The 15921-nt window shown below is 44.2% G+C and overlaps 1 protein-coding gene across 3 annotated transcripts in view; it reads right to left on the bottom strand.

The window, feature by feature from the left end:
- Positions 1-15921, bottom strand: part of QPCT (glutaminyl-peptide cyclotransferase) — a 248470-nt gene that overhangs the window by 52298 nt on the left and 180251 nt on the right. The gene's annotated exons all lie outside the window — the stretch shown is intronic.

Here is a 15921-nt window from a genome sequence, read left to right as displayed (position 1 = left end):
ATGCAAAATTGACAGGAATTGAGATGGGACGCCATGTTGCGTTTGGAGAGCCACTGATGTGCCTAAACATTGAAACCCCCCACAAGTGACACCATTTTGGAAAGTAGACACCCTAAGGAACTTATCTGGATGTGTGGTGAGCACTTTGACCCACCAAGGGCTTCACAGAAGTTTATAATGCAGAGCCATAAAAATAAAACAAAATTTTTTTCCCACAAAAATTATTTTTAAGCCCCCAGTTTTGTATTTTCCCTAGGGTAACAGGAGAAATTGGACCCCAAAAGTTGTTGTCCAATTTGTCCTGAGTACGCTGATACCCCATATGTGGGGGGGAACCACCGTTTGGGCGCATGGGAGGGCTCGGAAGGGAAGGAGCGCCATTTGGAATGCAGACTTAGATGGAATGGTCTGCAGGCGTCACATTGCATTTGCAGAGCCCCTAATGTACCTAAACAGTAGAAACCCCCCACAAGTGACACCATTTTGGAAAGTAGACCCCCTAAGGAACTCATCTTGATGTGTTGTGAGAGCTTTGAACCCCCAAGTATTTCACTGCAGTTTATAACGCAGAGCCATGCAAATAAAAAATATTTTTTTTTCCACAAAAATTATATTTTAGCCCCCAGTTTTGTATTTTTCCAAGGTTAGCAGGAGAAATTGGACCCTAAATGTTGTTGTCCAATTTGTCCTGAGTACGCTGATACCCGATATGTGGGGGGGAACCACCGTTTGGGCGCATGGGAGGGCTCGGAAGGGAAGGAGCATCATTTGGAATGCAGACTTAGATGGATTGGTCTGAAGGCGTCACATTGCGTTTGCAGAGCCCCTAATGTACCTAAACAGTAGAAACCCCCCACAAGTGACCCCATATTGGAAACTAGACCCCTCAATGAACTTATCTAGATGTGTTGTGAGAACTTTGAACCCCCAAGTGTTTCACTACAGTTTATAACGCAGAGCCGTGAAAATAAAAAATCTTTTTGTTTTCCCACAAAAATTATTTTTTAGCCCCCAGTTTTGTATTTTCCCAAGGGTAACAGGAGAAATTGGTCCACAAAAGTTGTTGTCCAATTTGTCCTGAGTACGCTGATACCCCATATGTTGGGGTAAACCCCTGTTTGGGCACACAGGAGAGCTCGGAAGGGAAGGAGCACTGTTTTACTTTTTCAACGCAGAATTGGCTGGAATTGAGATCGGACGCCATGTCGTGTTTGGAGAGCCCCTGATGTGCCGAAACAGTGGAAACCCCCCAATTATAACTGAAACCCTAATCTAAACACACCCCTAACCCTAATTCCAACGGTAACCCTAACCACACCTCTAACCCTGACACACCCCTAACCCTAATCCCAACCCTATTCCCAACTGTAAATGTAATCTAAACCCTAACCCTAACTTTAGCCCCAACCCTAACTGTAGCCCCAACCCTAACCCTAGCCCTAACCCTAGCCCTAACCCTAGCCCTAACCCTAACCCTAGCCCTAACCCTAACCCTAACCCTAGCCCTAGCCCTAACCCTAACCCTAGCCCTAACCCTAGCCCTAACCCTAGCCCTAACCCTAGCCCTAGCCCTAACCCTAGCCCTAGCCCTAACCCTAGCCCTAGCCCTAGCCCTAACCCTAGCCCTAATGGGAAAATGGAAATAAATACATTTTTTTTTATTTTTCCCTAACTAAGGGGGTGATGAAGGGGGGTTTGATTTACTTTTATAGCGAGTTTTTTAGCTGATTTTTATGATTGGCAGCCGACACACACTGAAAGACCCTTTTTGTTGCAAAAAATATTTTTTGCAATACCACATTTTGAGAGCTATAATTTTTCCATATTTTGGTCCACAGAGTCATGTGAGGTCTTGTTTTTTGCGGGACGAGTTGACGTTTTTATTGAAAACATTTTTGGGCATGTGACATTTTTTGATCGCTTTTTATTCCGATTTTTGTGAGGAAGAATGACCAAAAGCCAGCTATTCATGAATTTCTATTGGGGGAGGCGTTTATACCGTTCCGCGTTTGGTAAAATTGATAAATCAGTTTTATTCTTCGGGTCAGTACGATTACAGCGATACCTCATTTATATCATTTTTTTATGGTTTGGCGCTTTTATACGATAAAAACTATTTTACAGAAAAAATAATTATTTTTGCATCGCTTTATTCTCAGGACTATAACTTTTTTATTTTTTTGCTGATGATGCTGTATCGCGGCTCTTTTTTTGCGGGACAATATGACGCTTTCAGCGGTACCATGGTTATTTATATCTGTCCTTTTGATCGCGTGTTATTCCACTTTTTGTTCGGCGGTATGATAATAAAGCGTTGTTTTTTGCCTCGTTTTTTTTTTTTTTTTCTTACGGTGTTTACTGAAGGGGTTAACTAGTGGGACAGTTTTATAGGTCGGGTCGTTACGGACGCGGCGATACTAAATATGTGTACTTTTATTGGTTTTTTTTTTTTATTTAGATGAAGAAATGTATTTATGGGAATAATATATTTTTTTTTTTTCATTATTTTGGAATATTTTTTTTTATTTTTTTTACACATTTGGAAAATTTTTTTTTTACTTTTTTACTTTGTCCCAGGGGGGGACATCACAGATCAGTGATCTGACAGTTTGCACAGCACTCTGTCAGATCACTGATCTGACATGCAGCGCTGCAGGCTTCACAGTGCCTGCTCTGAGCAGGCTCTGTGAAGCCACCTCCCTCCCTGCAGGACCCGGATCCGCGGCCATCTTGGATCCGGGGCTGGAGGGAGCAGGGAGGGAGGTGAGACCCTCGCAGCAACGCGATCACATCGCGTTGCTCCGGGAGTCTCAGGGAAGCCCGCAGGGAGCCCCCTCCCTGCGCGGTGCTTCCCTGCACCGCCAGCACATCGCGATCATCTTTGATCGCGGTGTGCCAGGGGTTAATGTGCTGGGGGCGGTCCGTGACCGCTCCTGGCACATAGTGCCGGATGTCAGCTGCGATAAGCAGCTGACACCCGGCCGCGATCGGCCGCGCTCCCCCCGTGAGCGCGGCCGATCGGCTATGACGTACTATCCCGTCCAGGGTCAGATAAGCCCAGGGCACCTCGACGGGATAGTACGTCTAAGGTCACAGAGGGGTTAAAGTTAAAGTTAGAGGATATTCAAAGACTCAGAGATCAATATGATAAAGACAATGACCGTAATAAGGACAGTTGGTGGGCAGATATCTTCTCCTTTCTTAATCCAGCCAATTGGTTTGAGGGACTTGGGGGCTGGATAGCTGGAATCTTGCAAAGCTTGTTACACATCGCTGCCTTTATCCTTGTCATGTATGTAATACTAAAACTTGTTCTTTGGTGTATTTCTGTATGTATTAGGAAATCCTGCACTAAGACAACTAATGATGATACCAAAAGTGTTGCCACCCCTGCTCTTCTCTACACCGATTTCACAAAGTCACCTGATGAAGATGTTGAAGCCAAGCGCACGGCTATCTTCAAAAGATCCCCACCACCGTCATCAATAATTGTTATTCGTAAATTCTAGTATACAGGGGGGATGGGTACGCCACAACAGCCATGGCTGGTAACATGGCACCAGTCATGTGAAGACCAGTACCCCTCGAGCTTATAGCTTGGTATAGTACCTCTGATGCTGGACATTAACAAAATTTATCTAGGGGGGAATGTGAAGGAACAAATTATGAAAGATTCTCCATTTTGTGCTAGATTCTCCATTTTGTGCTTTGACTCCATTTTCTTGTTGGTTAAAGATAAATTCTGTTATTTAGTTAGGTAGAAGGTTACAGCTGCCATGAAGTAACTCTGTCCGGTTTCTCACGAAGATAACATTTTGTTATTCAACTAGGCTATGGTTCATAATTGGTATAAAGACCTTGAGTGTTCTAACTCGAGCCGAGCCAGATAAGAGACTCGTGGGTGTATCGCTATACAAGACTGAGGCATCTGTTAATATGTTTTTTATGCCAAAAAGACACGACCATATCTGTAGTTTCCATTTTTCTTGTATCCTCATGGGTTAAGTTTTTCCTGTATTCTTATAGGTTAAGAACTGTGAGCGTGTTCTTATGCTGATTGGTTGAAGTAGAATTTGCTAATATGATAAAACTGCAACACAATAAACGGGGGCCCAGAGATCTGCTCGATCCCCCACACAGAGGCACGCGTCTCCGTATGGTCATTTTCAGTTGCCGGCAACGCCCTATAGATTAATTTGGAAATCACTGCGTCAACCGTGAAGGATCAATTTAGATCCTCCCTCAACAGATCTACCACAGTTGGTGCTAGAAATGAGGGCAAGATCCTCAGGAAACAAGTATAATCGTTATGGACAAACTGCATGTCCTGTATGAAGGCAGCTTTAAGGATGGAACAAAATGGAGTAGCTGATTAAGTACCTGGTACAAAACGAGCACCAGCAAGCCCAGGAAGAGACAAATAAACTCCTGATACAAACCCACCACCTCATCACAGTCAAAGGCAGGTGGGTTTCCCCTGTGTAGGACTGCCTACTCCCTTATCTGCCGTTTTCAAACACGGAAGTTCCACAGGCCTCCATGGGGTTCTTTCCATTTGAACTGTCGCATGGCCGGCACATCTGAATGTTGCAATGGAGACCTGGGAAGTGGAGGTTACACCCCACTGGAGCATCATCAAGCATGTGGCCCGGATGCAGGAAAGGATTGCGAAGGTGATGCATATTCTGAGAGAGAACCTCCTCCAGGCACACGAGGCCCGGGCAAGAGTCTACAATCGATCGCCAAGGCTGAAACAGTTTAGCACTGGAGATCGAGTGTTCGTGCTAATTCCCACTGTCAAAGGAAATTTCTACAAAGTGGCAGGGGCCATATGAACTGGTCGAAAATCTGGGCAAAACAAACTACAACGTCCACTATCTGGGGAGAAAAAAACCCTAGCAGGTGTACCATATCAACCTGCTCAAGCCATGGCAAGATAGGGAACAGGTGGAAGACAAGGCCAAGGATGTCATGGTAGCAGAGACATTATCACCGGCCCAAAAACAACAGTGCTGAGATCTGCTTGAGTGAAACCAAGACCTGTTTTTACAGTTGCTGTGATGTACGCAGGTTATCGAGCACAAAATTCTGATGGAACTGCATGTGGGGGTAAACCTAACGCCATTTCAAATTCCCTAAGCCCTCCGCAAGATGATTTCGAAGGAGGTGAGGAGCATGTTGAGCCTGGGTGTCACTGAGGAATCAAAGAGCGGCTGGTCCAGCCCCATTGCCTTGTGCTGAAACTCGAAGGAAAATGACACTTTTGTAATGATTTGGAAGCTGAATAAGGTGTTCAATTTTGAAGCATATCCGATGCCCCGGGTCGACGAACATTTTTAGAGACTAGGTTCAGCCAAATGCATCACCAACCTTGACACAATGAAAAGGTATTGGCAAATTCTCATGTCTCAAAATGCCAATGAGAAGATGGCCTTCTCTACACCTGGCGGTTGCTTCCAATGCACCAGAATGCCTTTCGGGCTGCAGGGAGCACCAGACACCTTCCAGAGGGCCATGGACCAGATCCTAACCCTTCGTAAGAAGCACACTGCAGCTTACCTGGACAATATTATGATCTTCAGCCTGGATTGGGGAAGTCATCTGCAGAAGGTTTAGATGGTACTGGATGCGGTGAGAAAGGCAGGTTTTACCATAAACCTAAAGAAGTGCGCCATGGGGAAGGAGGAGGTCAAATACTTAGGGTATATCATCGGGAGGGGCAAAATAAAGTTGTATGGGAAAGTGGTATCCAAAACTGGATGCAACTGATCTCCAAGAAACAGGTTAGGGATACTATTGGTGGTTTATCTTGAATTTTGCCATGATAGCCGCACCCCTGACTGACCTGATTAAGGGCACAAAGATGGTGTTGGCCAAGTGGTCTTACGAATTGGAGATGGAGTTCCAAGAACTGAAGCATACCCTGTGTAAACAGCCAACCTTGGTCATACCTGCCTTCAATAAGGACTTAGTGATCCAGACAGACGCTTCAGAGGTCAGGTTTGGAGCCTTGATGTCCCAGGAAATAAATGGTGAGGAACATCCAATCCTATATGTAAGTAGGAAACTCTCCTACTGTGAAAAGAATTATGTGTTCGTGGAAAAAGAATGCTTGGCTATCAAATAGGCAATTGACACTCTGAAGTACTACCTGCTAAGCCGAAAGCTCAGGGTAATGTCAGACCATGTGAACCTGAAATGAATGAGGGAAAAGAATTGGAAAAATGTCTCGGTGACTAGGTGGTATCTGACAGTCCAGGGCTTCAGCTTCCATGTGGAGCATAGGCTAGAGAAATTACATGCTAACGCATATGCCCTGTTGAGCCTTCCCTGTCTAGTGACTGATGGTGCCACCCCCCCTTGGGCAGAGGGTTGAGTATGTAATAGGGTCACAGGCAATGTGCTGGGGGGGAGATATGTTTCCCTGTGGTTATTAGCTTCAGTGATATGAACCTGGAAGTTCTGCTCCAGCATATTATGTGCTGAGCGGGGTTAATGACAGGCCCAGGTCTATTATGAACAGCTCAGGAAGTGGGCGTGATGGCTGTTCAGCATATCTCCACCCTAGGGAGGGATCCAGGAGGTAAAAGTGAAGTCAAGAAGACTGAATGTGTTTTTCTCTTGTTTGGACTGGTTTATGAAACCTGTTTTAATAAACCAGTTGAAAATTTAAAGGAGCATTCCTATGACTACCTTGATAAGTAGCCAAGTGAGCCGATCTACCACAATCTATACAGTGAAGAGCAAAAGGATAACAATGCTCTGAACTTTTGACTTTCAGGCTCCATATCTCACCATCCACTAATACATTGATAGTGCGACTAACATCATTTTATAGACAATCATCTTGGCTATCTCATACATAAATTTGACTTGCAACTATTTAGCATATGATTAGTTATGCATATTCTTGTCATGTCACTGCATTGTTACCATACCAAACTGCATCATGTGAGTTCAAAGAAAGTTGGAAGAGTATGAAATGAAGTCCGTCCATTCATTCAGAAGCCAAAAGGTGGACATGCAGGCAAAATATCGAAGTCATCAAGTCAGCTCATCCCAAGGTCTATCAGTTGTGGTGAATCAAAACATGGCAGTGAAAGTGACTCGTATGCTTCATAACAGTGAGATTGCAGACATCTATGCAAGCAATGTACGACACACATTACACAAGTCTGTGAAATGTGTGATTTGGAGAGATGACACAGGAGTCAATAGACTAGGCACTGATAGGTGCAAATGGGTCTGGAGAAAAACAAGGGAAATAGGGGCTAACGGATTGAGAAATTGAAGGAAATGTCAAGTTTGGTGGAGGAAGCCTGATGATATGGGTTTCACAGCCAAAGGCATTGAATACATGACTGGAATTGATGGTGGTCTCAATGCTGAGCTATATGTGAGTATCCTACAAGATGAGTTACTTCGTACACTGAAGTACTATGGGTATGAAAAGGACGACATAGTGTTCCAACAGGACACCAACACAAAGCATATGTCGAGATTGGTGAAGAAATGGTTCAACGACAATGAAGTAATGGTGCTGGAATGGCCCCCACAGTCCCCAGACCTCAACCCAATCAAACACTTGTGGATAGAATTGAAGAAAAAACTGTATACATACCCAAATGAATCGAGCAGTATGCACCAACTTTGGGAAGAGACCCGAGATCAAATTTTGGTCAACACATGTTTGAATCTGATCGAGAGCATGCCCAGAAGGATTTGGACAGTATAGAAAGCCAAAAGGTGGGCTTACAAAATACTAACAAAATAATACAAATTTAAATTTAGATCTTTAGGAGTAAAACAGTAACAATGTAGTGACATGACAAGAATCTGCATAACTAATCAAATGCTAAATAGCTGCAAGTCAAATTTAAGAAAGGGATATCCAAGATGATTGTCTTTAACCCCTTCATGACCCAGCCTATTTTGACCTTAAAGACCTTGCCGTTTTTTGCAATTCTGACCAGTGTCCCTTCATGAGGTAATAACTCAGGAACGCTTCAATGGATCCTAGCGGTTCTGAGATTGTTTTTTCGTGACATATTGGGCTTCATGTTAGTGGTAAATTTAGGTCAATAAATTCTGTGTTTATTTGTGATAAAAACGGAAATTTGGCGAAAATTTTGAAAATTTCGCAATTTTCACATTTTGAATTTTTATTCTGTTAAACCAGAGAGTTATGTGACACAAAATAGTTAATAAATAACATTTCCCACACGTCTACTTTACATCAGCACAATTTTGGAAACAAAATTTTTTTTTTGCTAGGAAGTTATAAGGGTTAAAATTTGACCAGCGATTTCTCATTTTTACAACGAAATTTACAAAACCATTTTTTTTAGGGACCACCTCACATTTGAAGTCAGTTTGAGGGGTCTATATGGCTGAAAATACCCAAAAGTGACACCATTCTAAAAACTGCACCCCTCAAGGTGCACAAAACCACATTCAAGAAGTTTATTAACCCTTCAGGTGCTTCACAGCAGCAGAAGCAACATGGAAGGAAAAAATGAACATTTAACTTTTTAGTCACAAAAATGATTTTTCAGCAACAATTTTTTTATTTTCCCAATGGTAAAAGGAGAAACTGAACCACGTACGTTGTTGTCCAATTTGTCCTGAGTACGCTGATACCTCATATGTGGGGGTAAACCACTGTTTGGGCGCACGGCAGGGCTTGGAAGGGAAGGAGCGCCATTTGACTTTTTGAATGAAAAATTGGCTGCACTCTTTAGCGGACACCATGTCACATTTGGAGAGCCCCCGTGTGCCTAAAAATTGGAGCTCCCCCACAAGTGACCCCATTTTGGAAACTAGACGCCCCAAGGAACTTATCTAGATGCATAGTGAGCCCTTTAAACCCCCAGGTGCTTCACAAATTGATCCGTAAAAATGAAAAAGTACTTTTTTTTCACAAAAAAATTCTTTTAGCCTCAATTTTTTCATTTTCACATGGACAACAGGATAAAATGGATCCTAAAATTTGTTTGGCAATTTCTCCTGAGTACACCGATACTTCACATGTGGGGGTAAACCACTGTTTGGGCACATGGTAAGGCTCGGAAGGGAAGGAGCGCCATTTGACTTTTTGAATGAAAAATTATCTCCATCGTTAGCGGACACCATGTCGCGTTTGGAGAGACCCTGTGTGCTTAAACATTGGAGCTCCCCCACAAGTGACCCCATTTTGGAAACTGGACCCCCCAAGGAACTTATCTAGATGCCTAGTGAGCACTTTAAACCCTCAGGTGCTTCACAAATTGATCCGTAAAAATGAAAAAGTACTTTTTTTTCACAAAAAATTTATTTTCGCCTCAATTTTTTCATTTTCACATGGGCAATAGGATAAAATGGATCCTAAAATTTGTTGAGCAATTTCTCCCGAGTACGCCGATACCTCATATGTGGGGGTAAACCACTGTTTGGGCACACGGCAGGGCTCGGAAGGAAAGGCGCGCCTTTTAACTTTTTGAATGGAAAATTAGCTCCAATTGTTAGCGGACACCATGTCGCATTTGGAGAGCCCCTGTGTGCCTATGCAATGGAGCTCCCCCACAAGTGACCCCATTTTGGAAACTAGACCCCCCAAGGAACTTATCTAGATGCATACTGAGCACTTTAAACCCCCAGGTGCTTCACAGAAGTTTATAATGCACAGCCATGAAAATAAAAAATAATTTTTCTTTTCTCAAAAATGATTTTTTAGCCTGGAATTTCCTATTTTGCCAATGGTAATAGGAGAAATTGGACCACAAATGTTGTTGTCCAGTTTGTCCTGAGTATGCAGATACCCCATATGTGGGGGTAAACCACTGTTTGGGCGCACGGCAGGGCTCAGAAGGGAAGGCACGCCATTTGGCTTTTTAAATGGAAAATTATCTCCAATCATTAGCGGACACCATGTCGCGTTTGGAGAGCCCCTGTGTGCCTAAACATTGGAGATCCCCCACAAATTACCCCATTTTGGAAACTAGACCCCCAAAGGAACTAATCTAGATGTGTAGTGAGCACTTTGAACCCTCAAGTGCTTCACAGAAGTTTATAACGCAGAGCCATGAAAATAAAAAAAAAAAATTATTTTCTCAAAAATGAATTTTAGCCCGCAATTTTTTATTTTCCCAAGGGTAACAGGAGAAATTTGACCCCAAAAGTTGTTGTCCAGTTTCTCCTGAGTACGCTGATACCCCATATGTGGGGGTAAACCACTGTTTAGGCACATGCTGGGGCTCGGAAGTGAAGTAGTGACGTTTTGAAATGCAGACTTTGATGGAATGCTCTGTGGGCGTCACGTTGCGTTTGCAGAGCCCCTGATGTGGCTAAACAGTAGAAACCCCCCACAAGTGACCCCATTTTGGAAACTAGACCCCGAAAGGAACTTATCTAGATGTGAGGTGAGCACTTTGAACCCCCAAGTGCTTCACAGAAGTTCATAACACAGAGCAGTGAAAATAATAAATACGTTTTCTTTCCTCAAAAATAATTTTTTAGCCCAGAATTTTTTATTTTCCCAAGGGTTACAGGAGAAATTGGACCACAAAAGTTGTTGTCCAGTTTCTCCTGAGTACGCTGATACCCCATGTGTGGGGGTAAACCACTGTTTGGGCACACGTGGGGGCTCAGAAGGGAAGTAGTGACTTTTGAAATGCAGACTTTGATGGAATGGTCTGCGGGCGTCACATTGCGTTTGCAGAGCCCCTGGTGTGCCTAAACAGTAGAAACCCCCCACAAGTGACCCCATTTTGGAAACTAGACCCCCAAAGGAACTTATCTAGATGTGTGGTGAGCACTTTCAACCCCCAAGTGCTTTACAGAAGTTTATAACGCAGAGCCGTGAAAATAATAAATACGTTTTCTTTCCTCAAAAATAATTTTTTAGCCCAGAATTTTTTATTTTCCCAAGGGTTACAGGAGAAATTGGACCACAAAAGTTGTTGTCCAGTTTCTCCTGAGTACGCTGATGCCCCATGTGTGGGGGTAAACCACTGTTTGGGCACACGTGGGGGCTCAGAAGGGAAGTAGTGACTTTTGAAATGCAGACTTTGATGGAATGGTCTGCGGGCGTCACGTTGCGTTTGCAGAGCCCCTGGTGTGCCTAAACAGTAGAAACCCCCCACAAGTGACCCCATTTTGGAAACTAGACCCCCCAAGGAACTTATCTAGATATGTGGTGAGCACTTTGAACCCCCAAGTGCTTCACAGACGTTTACAACGCAGAGCCGTGAAAATAAAAAATCATTTTTCTTTCCTCAAAAATGATGTTTTAGCAAGCAATTTTTTATTTTCTCAAGGGTAACAGGAGAAATTGGACCCCAGTAATTGTTGCGCAGTTTGTCCTGAGTATGCTGGTACCCCATATGTGGGGGTAAACCACTGTTTGGGCACACGTCGGGGTTCGGAAGTGAGGGAGCACCATTTGAATTTTTGAATACAAGATTGGCTGGAATCAATGGTGGCGCCATGTTGCGTTTGGAGACCCCCTGAAGTGCCTAAACAGTGGAAACCCCTCAATTCTACCTCCAACACACCCCTAACCCTTATCCCAACTGTAGCCGTAACCCTAATCACAACCCTAACCCCAACACACCCCTAACCACAACCCTAACCCCAACACACCCCTAACCCTAACCACAACCCTAATTCCAACCCAACTCTAAGGCTATGTGCCAACGTTGCGGATTCGTATGAGATTTTTCAGCATCATTTTTGAAAAATCCGCGGGTAAAAGGCACTGCGTTTTACCTGTGGATTTACCGTGGATTTCCAGTGTTTTTTGTGCGGATTTCACCTGTGGATTCCTATTGAGGAACAGGTGTAAAACGCTGCGGAATCCGCACAAAGAATTGGCATGCTGCGGAAAATACAACGCAGCGTTCCCGCGCGGTATTTTCTGCACCATGGGCACAGCGGATTTGGTTTTCCATATGTTTACATGGTACTGTAAACCTGATGGAACACTGCTGCGGATCCGCAGCGGCCAATCCGCACCGTGTGCACATAGCCTAATTCTAAAGGTATGTGCACACGCTGCGGAAAACGCTGCGGATCCGCAGCAGTTTCCCATGAGTTTACAGTTCAATGTGAACCTATGGGAACCAAAAATCGCTGTACACATGCTGCGGAAAAACTGCACGGAAACGCAGCGGTTTACATTCCGCAGCATGTCACTTCTTTCTGCGGATTCCGCAGCGGTTTTACAACTGCTCCAATAGAAAATCGCAGTTGTAAAACCGCAGTGAAATGCACAGAAAAACCGCGGTAAATCCACGATAAATCGGCAGCGGTTTAGCACTGTGGATTTTTCAAATCCGCTGCGGAAAAATCCGCATAGGACCAGAATACGTGTGCACATACCGAAACCCTAACCCTAGCCCTAACCCTACCCCTAACCCTACCCCTAACCCTACCCCTAACCCTAGCCCTAACCCTACCCCTAACCCTACCCCTAACCCTACCCCTAACCCTAACCCTAACCCTAGTTCTTACCCCAACCTTAGTGAAAAAAAAAAAAATTCTTTATTTTTTTATTGTCCCTATCTATGGGGGTGACAAAGGGGGGGGGGGTCATTTACTATTTTTTTTATTTTGATCACTGAGATAGGTTATATCTCAGTGATCAAAACTCACTCTGGAACGAATCTGCCGGCCGGCAGATTCGGCGGGCGCACTGCACATGCGCCCGCCATTTTGGAAGATGGCGGCGCCCAGGAAAGAAGACGGACGGACCTCGGGCGGCCAGGTAAGTATAAGGGGGGGGAGATCAGGGCACGGGGGGGGCGTCGGAGCACGGGGGGGTGGATCGGATCATGGGGGGGGTGGATCGGAACACGGGAGGGAGGATTGGAGCACGGGGGAGGATTGGAGCACGGGGAAGGATTGGGGTGAGGGATCGCTGTGCGGGGGGGGTGGATCGGAGCACGGGGGGGTCGCTGTGTGCGGGGGGGGGATCGGAGTGCGGGGGGGTTTGATTGGAGCGCGGGGGGTGTGATTGGTGCACGGGGAAGCGGACAGGAGGACGGGGGAGCGGAGCACAGGACGGAGGGGAGCGGACCACAGATCGGGGGGCTGGGGGGGCGATCGGAGGAGTGGGGTGGGTGCACATAAGTGTTTCCAGCCATGGCCGATGATATTGCAGCATCGGCCATGGCTGGATTGTAATATTTCACCAGTTTTTTAGGTGAAATATTACAAATCGCTCTGATTGGCAGTTTCACTTTCAACAGCCAATCAGAGCGATCGTAGCCACGAGGGGGTGAAGCCACCCCCCCTGGGCTAAACTACCACTCCCCCCCCTGCAGATCGGGTGAAATGGGAGTTAACCCTTTCACCCGGCCTGCAGGGACGCGATCTTTCCATGACGCATATGCTGCGTCATGGGTCGGAATGGCACCGACTTTCATGACGCAGCGTATGCGTCAAAGGTCGGGAAGGGGTTAAAATGATGGCAATCTCAAGTTAAAAGCAGAAGTTGATGAGATATGGAGCCTAAAAGTACAAAGTTCAAAACATTGTTGCCCTTTTGCTCTTCGCTGTATATGGTCAACTGCAGCATACACAAACTACAAAAAGTTCAATAGAATCTGTAAAAAAGTTATCAGTTTAGTGAACATAAAAATGAATGATAGCCCCAAATCCTTACTTAATACAGATTACAAAATACTTATGAAACTTATAGCTAACAGGTTGAAAACAGTAATATTGAATATTATACATGACAATCAATCAGGCTTCATGCCAGGAAGGTCCACCTCATCTAATATTAGAAGAGTTCAGGTGCTAAGGCCCCTTTCACACATCAGTTTTTTGCCATCAGTCGCAATCTGTCGAATTTGGAAAAAAACGGATCCGGCGACTGATGCCACCAGATCGTTTTTTTTTCTCATAGACTTGTATTAGCGACGGATTGAGATGGATGGCCTCACGTTTCATCCATCGTTCGCCGGATCCGTCGAAAATTGTTTGTCCGGTGGCCGGAGACAACGGACATAGTAACGTTTTTTGTGACCATCGAAAAAAACGGACAGCAACGGATCCGTCGCCGTCTGTCGTTTGCTATGACGGAATGACGGAATCCGGCAACGGTTTCAGTTTTTTTAACTGAGCATGCTCTGACTTTTTAAGGATCCAATTAGCCGGATCAGCTAGTCGGATCCGGCGAAAAAACGATAGCAAGGTGACATTAACCCTTCATTACCCCATATCCCACCGCTACACGGGAATGGGAAGAGAGTGGCCAAGTGCCAGAATAGGCGCATCTTCCAGATGTGCCTTTTCTGGGGTGGCTGAGGGCAGATGTAACCATGGACCCTCTCCAGACTATTAATATCTGCCCTCAGTCACTGGCTTTACCACTCTGGCGGAGAATATTGCGCAGGAGCCCACGCCAATTTTTTCAGTGATTTAACCCTTTAATTTAATAGCTAGAGCCCCCAAATTTTGCACATACACACTACTAACATTAGTAGTGTGGAATATGTAAAAAAAAGGGATATGAGATGGTTTACTGTATGTAAACCATGTCTCATATCATGTCGGGTTTGTGAAGGAGATAGGAAAAGCCGGCAATTGAATTACCGGCTTTTCTCCTATCTAGCGCTGTATGAAATATTAATATATATACATATATGTGTCTCACTGACATATATATATATATATATATATATATATATATATATATATATACCCCTATACTATGTGGAGACATTTATCTTAGCTATTCTATTCTAACCTGTCAGTGTGATTTTACTGTACACTGCACTGAATTGCCAGCTTTTCTATAGAACACTGCTGCGTATTTCTCGCAAGTCACACTGCTGGTCCGTGTGTAATCCATAATTTTCTCGCCCCCATAGACTTTCATTGGCGATTTTTTAGCGCAATACGGTGACAAACGCAACATGCTGCGATTTTCTACGGCCGTAGAAGACCGTATAATACGGATCAGTAAAATACGGCAGATAGGAGCTGGGGCATAGAGAATCATTGTACCGTATGCAATCCGTATTTTCTGCACCTCTCATACGTCCGTAAAACGCGCTAGCGTGACGCCGGCCTTATACATTATTTTTAATGACTTTCAAGAGATTTGCAAAGTTACGAGTGACTAGTGCAAGATGGTGCCCATTATCAAAAATGACTTCAGGCCCTTCTCAGACTAGTAAGCTCAACATCCATTAAAGGGCAAAAATAATAAGTGATAGCAAACACAATTTTATTAAGTAGAGAAGTTGTCATACTAATCTGACTAGTTGTCATGACACTGTCTCAGACTATTTCCTAATGGGTAAATTAAGGTTCAAAGGTTTAGAAAGAAAGGTTTGTATTTGGATAGAAAAATGGAACAAAGACCGCACCCCGAGAGGTATGGTGAATGACTGCTACTCTATAAGGTCCCCAGTTACAAGTGCTGTACCCCAAGATTGTTCAGTGCTGGGTCTGTTGTTGTTCAACTTATTTATTAATGATATAGAAGACATTATTAACACTTATGCCAGTTATCACAATACTTGATTGCACTTGTTGTTGCTAAGGGTGGCCCCAACCAGTTATTACATTTAGGGGCAATTACTTTTTCACACAGTGCTCTGTAGGTTTGGATGTCTTTTTCCCTTAATAATAAAGACCTTGATTTAAAAACTGCATTTTGTGTTTACTATTTCTTTGATGATCTGAAACATTTAAGTGTGACTAACATGCAAAGGAATAGGAAATCAGGAAGGAGGCTAACAGTTTTTCAAACCACAGTAACAAAACTGTGGTCAAAAGACGTTTTGTATAAAACCTCTCAAAGGACAAGGGGGTATTCCTCCACCTGGAGAAAGAAAAGTTTATTCTCCAAAGGAAATAGGCCTTCTTTACTGTAAGAATTATTAATCTGTGATAAAGTGTACCTGAAGAGCTGATTGCATTGGGAACCAT

Source organism: Ranitomeya imitator, chromosome 5, assembly GCF_032444005.1.
Source record: "Ranitomeya imitator isolate aRanImi1 chromosome 5, aRanImi1.pri, whole genome shotgun sequence".
Taxonomy (NCBI): Eukaryota; Metazoa; Chordata; class Amphibia; order Anura; family Dendrobatidae; genus Ranitomeya; species Ranitomeya imitator.
Note: the sequence above shows the minus strand (reverse complement) of the source record. Positions and strands in the feature narration are given on the sequence as shown.